The following is a 9996-nucleotide window of genomic DNA, read 5'->3' on the forward strand; positions in this document are numbered from 1 at the left end:
CCATAATCAAATGGCCTTGTTGAGAGGAAGAATAGAACACTCATTGATATGGCAAGGTCTATGTTTAGTGAGTTCAATGTGAGTCAATCTTTTTAGGCCGAAGCTATCAACACGGCTTTCTATTGTAGCAACTGCCTCTATTGTCACCCATTAAAAGAGAAGACACCATATGAGCTCATGAATGATAGAAAGTCCAACATTATATATTTTTGGGTCTTTGGTTGCAAATGCTATATCTTGAAGAAAAGCACTAGATTGGGCAAGTTTGATAAGAAATATGATGAAAGATTCCTACTTGGATACTCAACTACTAGCAAAGCATATAGAGTTTGAAATTTGGATAGTAGTACTCTTGAGAAAGTTCATGATGTTGAATTTGATGAAACCAAGGGTTCTCAAGATAAGAATGAGAACTTAGAAGATGTTAGAGGCATTCAACTTTCAAAAGCCATGAAGAACATGAATGTTGGTGAATTGAGGCCTTGGCAAATGAATGATGATGAAGATGATCAAGTGCAAGTGCTCTCTAACATAAATTTACAAGATGATACAAATCAAGCTAGTACAAATGGCTCTCATGACAATGAATAAAATCAAGTGGCTAGCACATCATCTCAACCCAATGATCAAGCAAGTGCAAGCAATCAAGTTCCAATACTCTAACCAACCAATATTGCAAGGGATCATCCATTGGACACTATCATTGGTGATATTTCAAGAGGTGTGCAAACTAGATCAAGATTGGCTTTATTTTGTGAGTATTTCTCATTTGTGTCATCCATTAAACCAAAGAAGATAGATGAAGCATTGAAGAATATTGATTGAGTGAATGCTATGCATGAAGAATTGAATAACTTCACAAGAAATCAAGTATAGGAATTAGTAGAGAGACCAAAGAGACACAATGTGATTGGAACCAAATGGGTCTTTAGAAATAAGCAAGATCAAGATGGGATAGTAGTAAGGAACAAAGCAAGATTGGTAGCATAAGAATATACACAAGTTGAAGGTCTTAACTTTCGAGAAACATATGCCCCGGTTGCTAGATTGTAAGCAATTAGAATCTTATTAGCCTATACTTGTGCCCATAACATCAAGCTCTATCAAATAGATGTTAAGAGTGTATTTCTCAATGGTTACATTAATGAAGAAGTATATGTTGAGCAACCTTCTGATTTTGAAGATGACAAGAAGCTCGACCATATGTACAAGTTGAAGAAGGCATTATATGGCTTGAAGTAAGCACCTAGAGTATGGTATGAGAGATTGAGGGACTTCCTACTCTCTAAAGTGTTCATAATGGGCAAGGTTGACACCACTCTTTTCACCAAGAAGATTGTTAAAGACTTATTTGTGTTGCAAATCTATGTGATGACATCATATTTGGATCAACCAATCAAGACTTTTATGAAGAATTTAGAAAGAGTATGGCTAATGAGTTTGAAATGTCCATGATTGGAGAGTTAAGTTACTTTCTTGGTCTTTAAATCAAGCAATTGAAGAATGGTATATTCGTGAGTCAAGGCAAGTATATCAAAGACATGCTCAAGAAGTTTAGCATGAGTGATAGCAAAGCCATTAGCACATCAATAGGGACAACTGGCAATGTGGATAGTGATGCAAGTGGCAATATGGTGGATTAAAAATTGTATTGGTCTATGATTGGAAGCCTACTCTATGTGACCGCATCAAGGCCGGATGTCATGTTTAGTGTATGCATGTATGCAAGATTTCAAGCCTCACCAAGAGAAAGTCATTTGAAGACTATAAAAAGAATATTGAGGTACTTGAAGCATACACAAAATATTGGTTTTTGGTATCCCAAAGGAGCAAAGTTGGAACTAGTTGGTTACTCTAACTCAGATTATACGGGATGTAAGGTTGAAAGAAAGAGCACCTCGGGCACATGTCAATTGTTGGAAAGATCACTTATTTTATGGTCATCAAAGAAGCAAAATAGTGTTGCTTTATCAACCGCCGAAGCCGAATACATATCCACCGGTAGTTGTTGTGTACAAATACTTTAGATGAAGGCAACCTTGAGTGACTTTGGAATCAAGTTCAAGACAGTGACATTGCTATGTGACAATGAGAGTGCAATCAAATTAACCAACAATCTGGTTCAACATGCAAGAACAAAGCACATTGATGTCCGCCACCATTTCATAAGAGATCATCAACAAAAAGGGAACATTTGCATTAAGAATGTAGGCACCGAAGATCAATTTGCTGATATATTCACCAAGCTATTGGATGAGAAAAGGTTTAGCAAGCTAAGGAATGAGTTGAACATATTGAATTTCTCAAATATGTGTTGATGCACCCCCCCCACTTATATGACATGCCTCTCCTTCGAGCAATCTAAGGTAAAAGTTGATTGGCATGGAATATATCCTTGCTAAGGACATGTTTAGTGCATCTAGTCATCTTTCACTTTTAATAGGCTCATTCATGAAAATCAAAAGATTTTGATGTTTGTATGGTACCACTATTGTTTATATGCTTAATTTGGTCTAGTGGTAGCATATGATATGTTTGTGGGCTTGTAAACCTAGTGTTTGATTTAGAAAATGAGCTATAAGTGTTTAACTCAACATGGTACAAGATAACCCTTATTTGGAGGTGTGAAGAAGCTTGTCCTTAGATTAAACTGAGTTAAATATCTTTGACAAATGTTCTAGATTAAACCAAATTTGAGAAAATGGTCCTCACCCTATTGATTGACATTGATAATCTCAACCTATCTATATTTTGAACCTTTGTGGTCATTGATGACAAAGGAGGAGAAATGGTGTACAAAGATAGTGAAAAGACAACAAAGGGGGAGAGAAACAAAGATATAAGTGATAGAGAGAGATAAGGAGAGATATAACAAAGGAAGGGGATCAATTAAAATTTTAAGCACACAAGTAGGGGGAGCAAGCTCATGATCTTGTATGGTGCATTTGAATATGCATTTCATATATTTGTTTGCATGACACAAGTTTTAAATTTCAAAATCCATGCTTATGTGGTGTATGCTAGTTGTATGTTTGAATGATAAAATGAAAAACTAGCATGCATAGATTAAGAAACTAGACTTATGTTCATTTTATGAAAACTAGACCCTTGCTTCTAATATTGATCTCATGGGGTATTCTAGTTTTTGTGTATGTCTAGTTACTAATGGTGCTAAGGATGGTATATTGGTGCACTCCGATTGGTATCACGCTTCAAAGGTCCATGTCTTATACCTTAGCATCATTTAGTAGACATTATCTCCTATATTTCCTATCTAAGCATATGTGCAAGATACAATCTAAACTCTTAGCACATATGTAGGGCGTGCAATTGCTACCATTTGGGGTTCATAAAACTTGTCCATATCCTTTTACACATGGTAAATATGCTTGGGCAAGCAACATGAATTCAATTAAATTTCAATTCATATATTTATGAAAGGGTTGTCATTAATTACCAAAAAGAGGGAGATTGAAAGCTCTAGTTTGGTTTTGGTGAATTGATGAAACCCTATGTGCTAACCTAGTTTATCAAAGTGATTATGAGATAGGTGGCACATTTCAAGTGGTGAAGCAAATGAAGATCATGACATGATGATGGTGATGCCATGGTGATGATCAAGTGCTTGGACTTGGAAAAGAAGAAAGAGAAAAATAAAAAGCTTAAGGCAAATGTGAAATTGATAGGAGTTTTTCGGTTTAGTGATCGAGACACTTAGCGAGTGTTATCATATTTAGGATCGATAGCCGTACTATTAAGAGGGGTGAAACTCATATTGAAATGCGGTTATCAAAGTGCCACTAGATGCTCTAATTCATTGCATATGCATTTAGAATCTAGTGGAAAGCTAACACCCTTAAAAATATTTGTGAAAATATGCTAACACACGTGCACAAGGTGATACACTTGGTGGTCGGCACATTTGAGAAGGGTGGAGAAGTTGGTGAATTGAAGGGGGTGTTTTTCACTGTCAAACAGTGACCGAACACTCAGTTTGATGTGACCGGACTTAGGGTTCCAGCGTCTGGTCAATTATAAAATAAGGTGGTGCTCTCGGGCTCGATTTGCCCTATGACCGAACTCGGAGAAGAAAAGTGACCACACTCTGGCTGAACACTGTTCAACATCCGGTCCTGCTAACATGGCGATGCGTAGAGAAGAGGAGGAGGAGCAGACGCACCGGCGCGTCCGGTCATGGTGGACCGGACGTGTCTAGTCAAGAAAAACTGGCTCTAGTGCCTTACTAGAAATGACCGGACTCCAGTGGTGAAGCGTCCTGTCACTTTAAGCAGTGCATCCAGTCACAATTTAACACGTGGCATGAAGTAGACTAGCCGTTGAGATCAGGCGTTTAGCATTTGAAACTAATGACACATGGCGATCATTAGGCGACCAGACGCAGGGGTCCAGCGCGTCTGGTTAGCCCGAATTTTAGAGTACTGAGGGGCCAACGACTCTATTTCATTGGGGGCTCTATTTAAGGCGTGTGGCCAGCTCTAGCTCACTCTATTGGCCATTTGCATTGACATAGCAACCTTGTGAGCTTAGCCAAAGCCCTTACACTCATCTCCATCATTGATTCATCATCTTTGTCAGATTAGAAGAGAATCCAAATGCATTGCTTGAGTGTTTGCATCTAGAGACACTTGATATTCGTGTTTCGTTGCGGGTTTAACTTGTTACTTTTGGTGGTTGCCGCCACACTAGACGGCTTGGAGCAGCGAGGATCATCGAGCAAAGGTTGGTGATTGTCTCTGGCTCCGATCGTGGTGATTGTAAGTGGTTCTTGACCTTTCCCCGGTGGAGAGCCAAAAGGTACTCTAGTAAATTGCTCGTGGCTTATGTGATCCTCATCCTGTGTTGGTTGTGCGGCACCCTATTGAGGGTTTGGTGTGTGATACCAATTAGCGCGTAAACCTCTAAGTGAGTGAATCACCACAACAGGGACTAGTTTGTTGGCAAGCAACTGAATCTCAGAGGAAAAATCATTGTGCTTTGATTGTCTCCTTGGTATTCATTGATTGATCACTTGTCACGGTGGTATATTTCTCTACTACTCTCTTGTATTTCATTGTATATTCATTTGTATAGAGCTTGTGGTAGTCAAGACTAGATAGTGTAGTACTTAATTGTATCACTCTTGCTAGATTGATCACATAGGTGTAAATTAGAGACAGCCTTGTTGTGATATACTAGAGATCATATAAAATAGAATTGGATAGGTGGTTTGCAACCCTAAGTAAAAATGCTAGCGTAAAATTCGCTTCGCCATCTTATTGACTAATCATTTGTCTTAGTGTTATTGTAGAAATTTTTAATAGGCTATTCACCCCCTCTAGCCATTAAGACCTTTCAGCGGGCCGCTGTGCGTGCGTGCTGAGTCGCGCGGGCCGCGCGTGTGGCCCACGCGGAGAGATTCGCTTTTCGTTTTCATAAGGAATTAGAAATAGTTTTCTAATTTAATTTCTGAGCTAATCTTTGGTAATTAATATAAATTCGTGTAGTTGTCCAAAAATTACAAAACAAATTTTGTTAGGTTCCTAAAATTATGGTCTATCTATTGGTGTATTTAGTTCATACTTATATGTGTTGATATTAGGAGCTATTAAATTATTTGAGGATGCTTAATAATATTAAGCTAATTATTGTAGGAATTTTTGCGGTAAATTGGTGATAGCTTTAGTCCTAAATTTTTTATGGTAGCTTCATTATATTATTATGTGCTCACTGAAATTTTTGTAGCTTTAGAATAGAATAAGCATTAGGGTAGTTAAATGCTCTTTGTTTTATTATACATTAAATCATCAATAGAAATAAAGATATATCCTTCATTTGTAAAGCTAGGTGTTTATTAGTTGAACCCAATACTTTGCTTCGTAAAGATGATAGTTAGCTTAGTACCTTGGTCATTAGATCTAGCTTAGTAGCTTAGTATGCGTATTCTTAGTCTAAGAGTTGCTATTGCCTAAATGCTAAGTGTTGCATCATCATCGCATGCATGTAGAGAACGAGTTGGCGGAGATCGTGACCACCGGCGATCACGAGTTCGAGGATATCATCGAGGAGTACAAGGAGAAGATTCTCGTACAGGAGGAGGTCTCAGAGCCACCATTGACTGACTCAGCTGACACCGCACCTGCCCAAGGCAAGCCTCGATGCATAACCTCTATTTTATAATTCACCGTATATATATGTGCTATACATTTATGTTACAGGAATTTTATAAAAACTACATGCATAGATATATATGTCCTATGAGTCTTACTAGTGCAGGTTCGAGTAGATGCTATACTTAGGTCATCGATAGCGTGAGTAACCTGCCGTTGCTCACAATAGGGGATTATTATTACTCTTATAATAAAATGATGAAAGGAAAAATAAAGACCGGGCAGGGATATGGTATGTATATTGGTGGGTGTAACAGGTTGTGTCCCGCGGTCAACGGGGCTTAGCTTGGTTACATTGTTTTTCCTGTTCGTGTCGATTAAGGACCGTCCGTTGCTGTGGATGGTAGTCAGGTCACAGACTTATTATCCTGAGCACATACTTGCTTATGGGAGCGGGAAGGCTTGTTACGCTCTTATCGTGGGTTCCGACTCTTTTCGGACCGACTGATTGAAGGCGGGGAAAGGTAGAGGTCTAAGCACCATACTGAGACCGGGTCTCAAGTGTTGAGGTATGGAGTCCAAGTTTAGACGGGGACATAGACCCTGTGACAGGAATGGAATGGGTTGGCCTTGTTTGTGCCAGGGGTACAAACGGGGCGTGTGTTTTAGGGTACTCAGCTGAGATACATTGGTTCGCAAATCGCCGTTTCCGTAAGACGGTACGACTTGGCTATGGTCTAACACTGTAGTAAAAATTGAAAGATGAAAGATGGTGAAATGGTTCTGATTGTTTAACCCTTGCTTGAGAGTAGAACAGGTGCTTACCTAGAATGGTTAGCTAATGAAGTAATAATGACTGCTAATTAAACTTGATCTTAAGGACGTACTTCTAGTAATGCTTTTCGCAAACAAAAAGAAAACAGCAAACCCACTTTACCTATCATATCCTTGAGAGTCGGAAAACTATTCCCACTAATCGGGTAAGTCTTGCGAGTACATTGTGTACTCAGGGTTTATTTTACCTCTGTTGCAGGTGCAGCTTGAGGAGTAGCTCTTGTGTGGAGGATTCTTCTGGTGGGCACAGACGGATCCTTGTATCATTTCCGCTAGATGTTTTTTTTCATTCCGCTGTTTAATTATCGCACTCTAAATTCTGGTATTATAATAAATAATTTCTAAGAACTCTTGTTGTATGAAATGTACTAAGTATTGTAAGCTCGTACTCATTATTGGATTCTGGATATAAAACGTGAATGGTTTCGAGTTCTCCCTTGGGATATGCTCGACGGAATTGTTCGATGTAGCTCACTTTCGAGGTACTTAGTATCTAGTGGAAGACGAACGTCTCCAAAAACGTGTTATTTTGGACGGTTCTGCCACACACACATATATATATATATATATATATATATATATATATATATATATATATATATATATATATATATATATATATATATATATATATATATATGTGTGGACCCATCACTTCCCGTAAAAAATGTTCAAAGAGAACCTTTAAGATTAGGAATCTCTAAGATAAGATAGTTATGTTTTTTTCCTCCTGACTGTCTTGTTAGTTCTTAGTCTACTCTACCCTTGTGATCCTATATCGTCGAATCTATCTTTGCATCAAGTTGCTCCACTACATCAACTAAGATTGACATCCACAAGGCTTGATCGCCGGACCGAGTAACAACGATGTCGGTGCTATTGATACCGATCTCGCTTAATAAAGGTAATAATATTGTGTCATGAGTTATTTTGTTTATTTATTTATATAAAAATTAAAACAAGCATGCTTAATTTGTTCAAGTACACGTATGTTACCGCATAGTTATATTTTTGAAATTTAATTTTGCGAGCCCATAATATTCCGACATCACTTTTGTCGGGCATCCGGCACCGGTCGATGAGCTGGAGCGGTTCGAGTTCGATGGATCAGACAGAACAAACGGTGGCGGCGCCGTACGCGTGATGGCGAGGATACCAGCGCAGCCCAGTGAATATGCCGGATACTACCACTCGCGACGGGTCAGCAGCAGCGTACGATTTCCATGGCTCTGGCTCGTGGAACGCAGACGAGAGGATCTTATACCTCGCGGCGTGCTTGGCTCAACGCCTCAACTTCAACCGAGAGAGCAGCAGCCATCCATGGTCCTCCATACGCGAACGGCGAACCGCAAAGCAAGTCTCGGTTTCCTTCTTTATCAGCCCGCTTGCACTGTTGCCTTATTGGGCGCTTCAATTCGTCGTTCGCACAACCGCACGACGACGGTACGGAGTACGTCCTAAAATTGTCTTCTAAATACAGTGCAGTAGCATATAAAAGCGCACGTACAAACGAAAGACCTTAGGCAATTCCATCCACGTATGCTTCGTCGCATTGGGTGTCTCATGCGCGTACGCAGTACGATCACATGGGTGCGTGGCACGTACGTATACGGTATACGGCCATTCAAGTCAGAAGCTAGGCCTAGGGGGCTGACTGGTTGGCATGCAAGCACCAGCTCAGCATCAGCGGCTGCAGCGTTGGCGTGATGGCCAGCGGTGCAGCGGAGCCTGGCTCCGTGGAAACGAGAATGGATTCCGTTCTCTCCGGGCCTGGCTCGCAGGAGCGCGGGTGCGTCTGGTAGCGGCTACGTACCTGCTGGGTACAACAAACCTATACCCGTGCCTGCGAAGAAAATATATGCCCGTTAAAAAAGCCATGCCCGCAGACGGGTACAGATCTTCTCCCATACCCGTGCCCGAGCGGGTAGCGGGTACCCGCGGGTGGGTTGCTCGTGCCCGACAAACTGCAGGCTTCGTTGCCGTCGTAGGGTAGACGAGGCACCGATTTTTCACTGCCTGCTGTGGATCCGAGGGCTGTAGGAGCACTGGGCGCAGGTGTAGTTGACCCTTGCTTGCCGGCATCCTTGGCGACGGGGATCTCGGCCTCCGGATCAGCAGTCGCAGGAGGGTTAAGAGGAAGAGGAAGAATTGAAGCTAGTTGCTGCCATGGCCGACTACAAGGCACAAGCTAGTTGCTGCTTGTTAGCGGAGGAGCGGAGCTTGGGAGAGTCGCGACTAGCGAGTTTGGGAGTTGGGTCGGCGACATCTGACTCGGGTGCTCGGGCGCTCGCGTTTTGCAGCGGCGGCCGCCTGGTGGACTGGGGAAAGGGACAGCACGTGAGGTGCTCTAGGGTTCCAATCCAATTTATACATGTTGTATCCTGGGCTGAATTATAAAACATGGGCTAGAATACACAAGACAGTACAGAGCGGTGTAAAATTTACCCATGGGTTTGCGGGTATGAGTACGTACCCGAACCCGCAAACCCGATGGGTAAGAGTTTTTTCCCATTAACAAACCCATAGGTATGAATATTGACCCATGCCCATGCCATAATAGAGTAAAAACCCATCGTGTTGCGGGTACCCATTGCCATCTTTACTCGGTGCGAGAGAGGGTCAGTGCACCTAAAGAACAGGCAACCAATCAAAGATTCCTTGCAACCTGGCCTCGGTGAGCGCGTGAACCAATCACCAAAGCATGCTTCTGCGCAGCCTGGCTCTCGCGAGAAGACTGGAATGAAAAGCGTGCCATGCATAAATGATGACCCAGCGTGAGTTGCTGCTTCAGTTAGTAGTCGCAAATCGCACAATAGTCTGATGTCTCGCACATAAATGATGAGAGTATGGGACAACCGGCATCTACAGACTGTACTGCTAGTATCTATCAGTCGCCACTCCACTCCAGTTAAAAACCGAGGCTTCCATCCAGTACTGTGCCACGGGACATCTCATCTGATAAGCTAAACGCCGAAGAGGAAAAAGGACCACTTCCGCCCATCAGGAGCTATAGCTAGCAATGCGAAACACGTACGCAGTCTTGTTAAGTAGCTAG

The sequence above is a fragment of the Miscanthus floridulus genome, chromosome 16, assembly GCF_019320115.1.
Source record: "Miscanthus floridulus cultivar M001 chromosome 16, ASM1932011v1, whole genome shotgun sequence".
In the NCBI taxonomy this organism is placed as follows: domain Eukaryota; kingdom Viridiplantae; phylum Streptophyta; class Magnoliopsida; order Poales; family Poaceae; genus Miscanthus; species Miscanthus floridulus.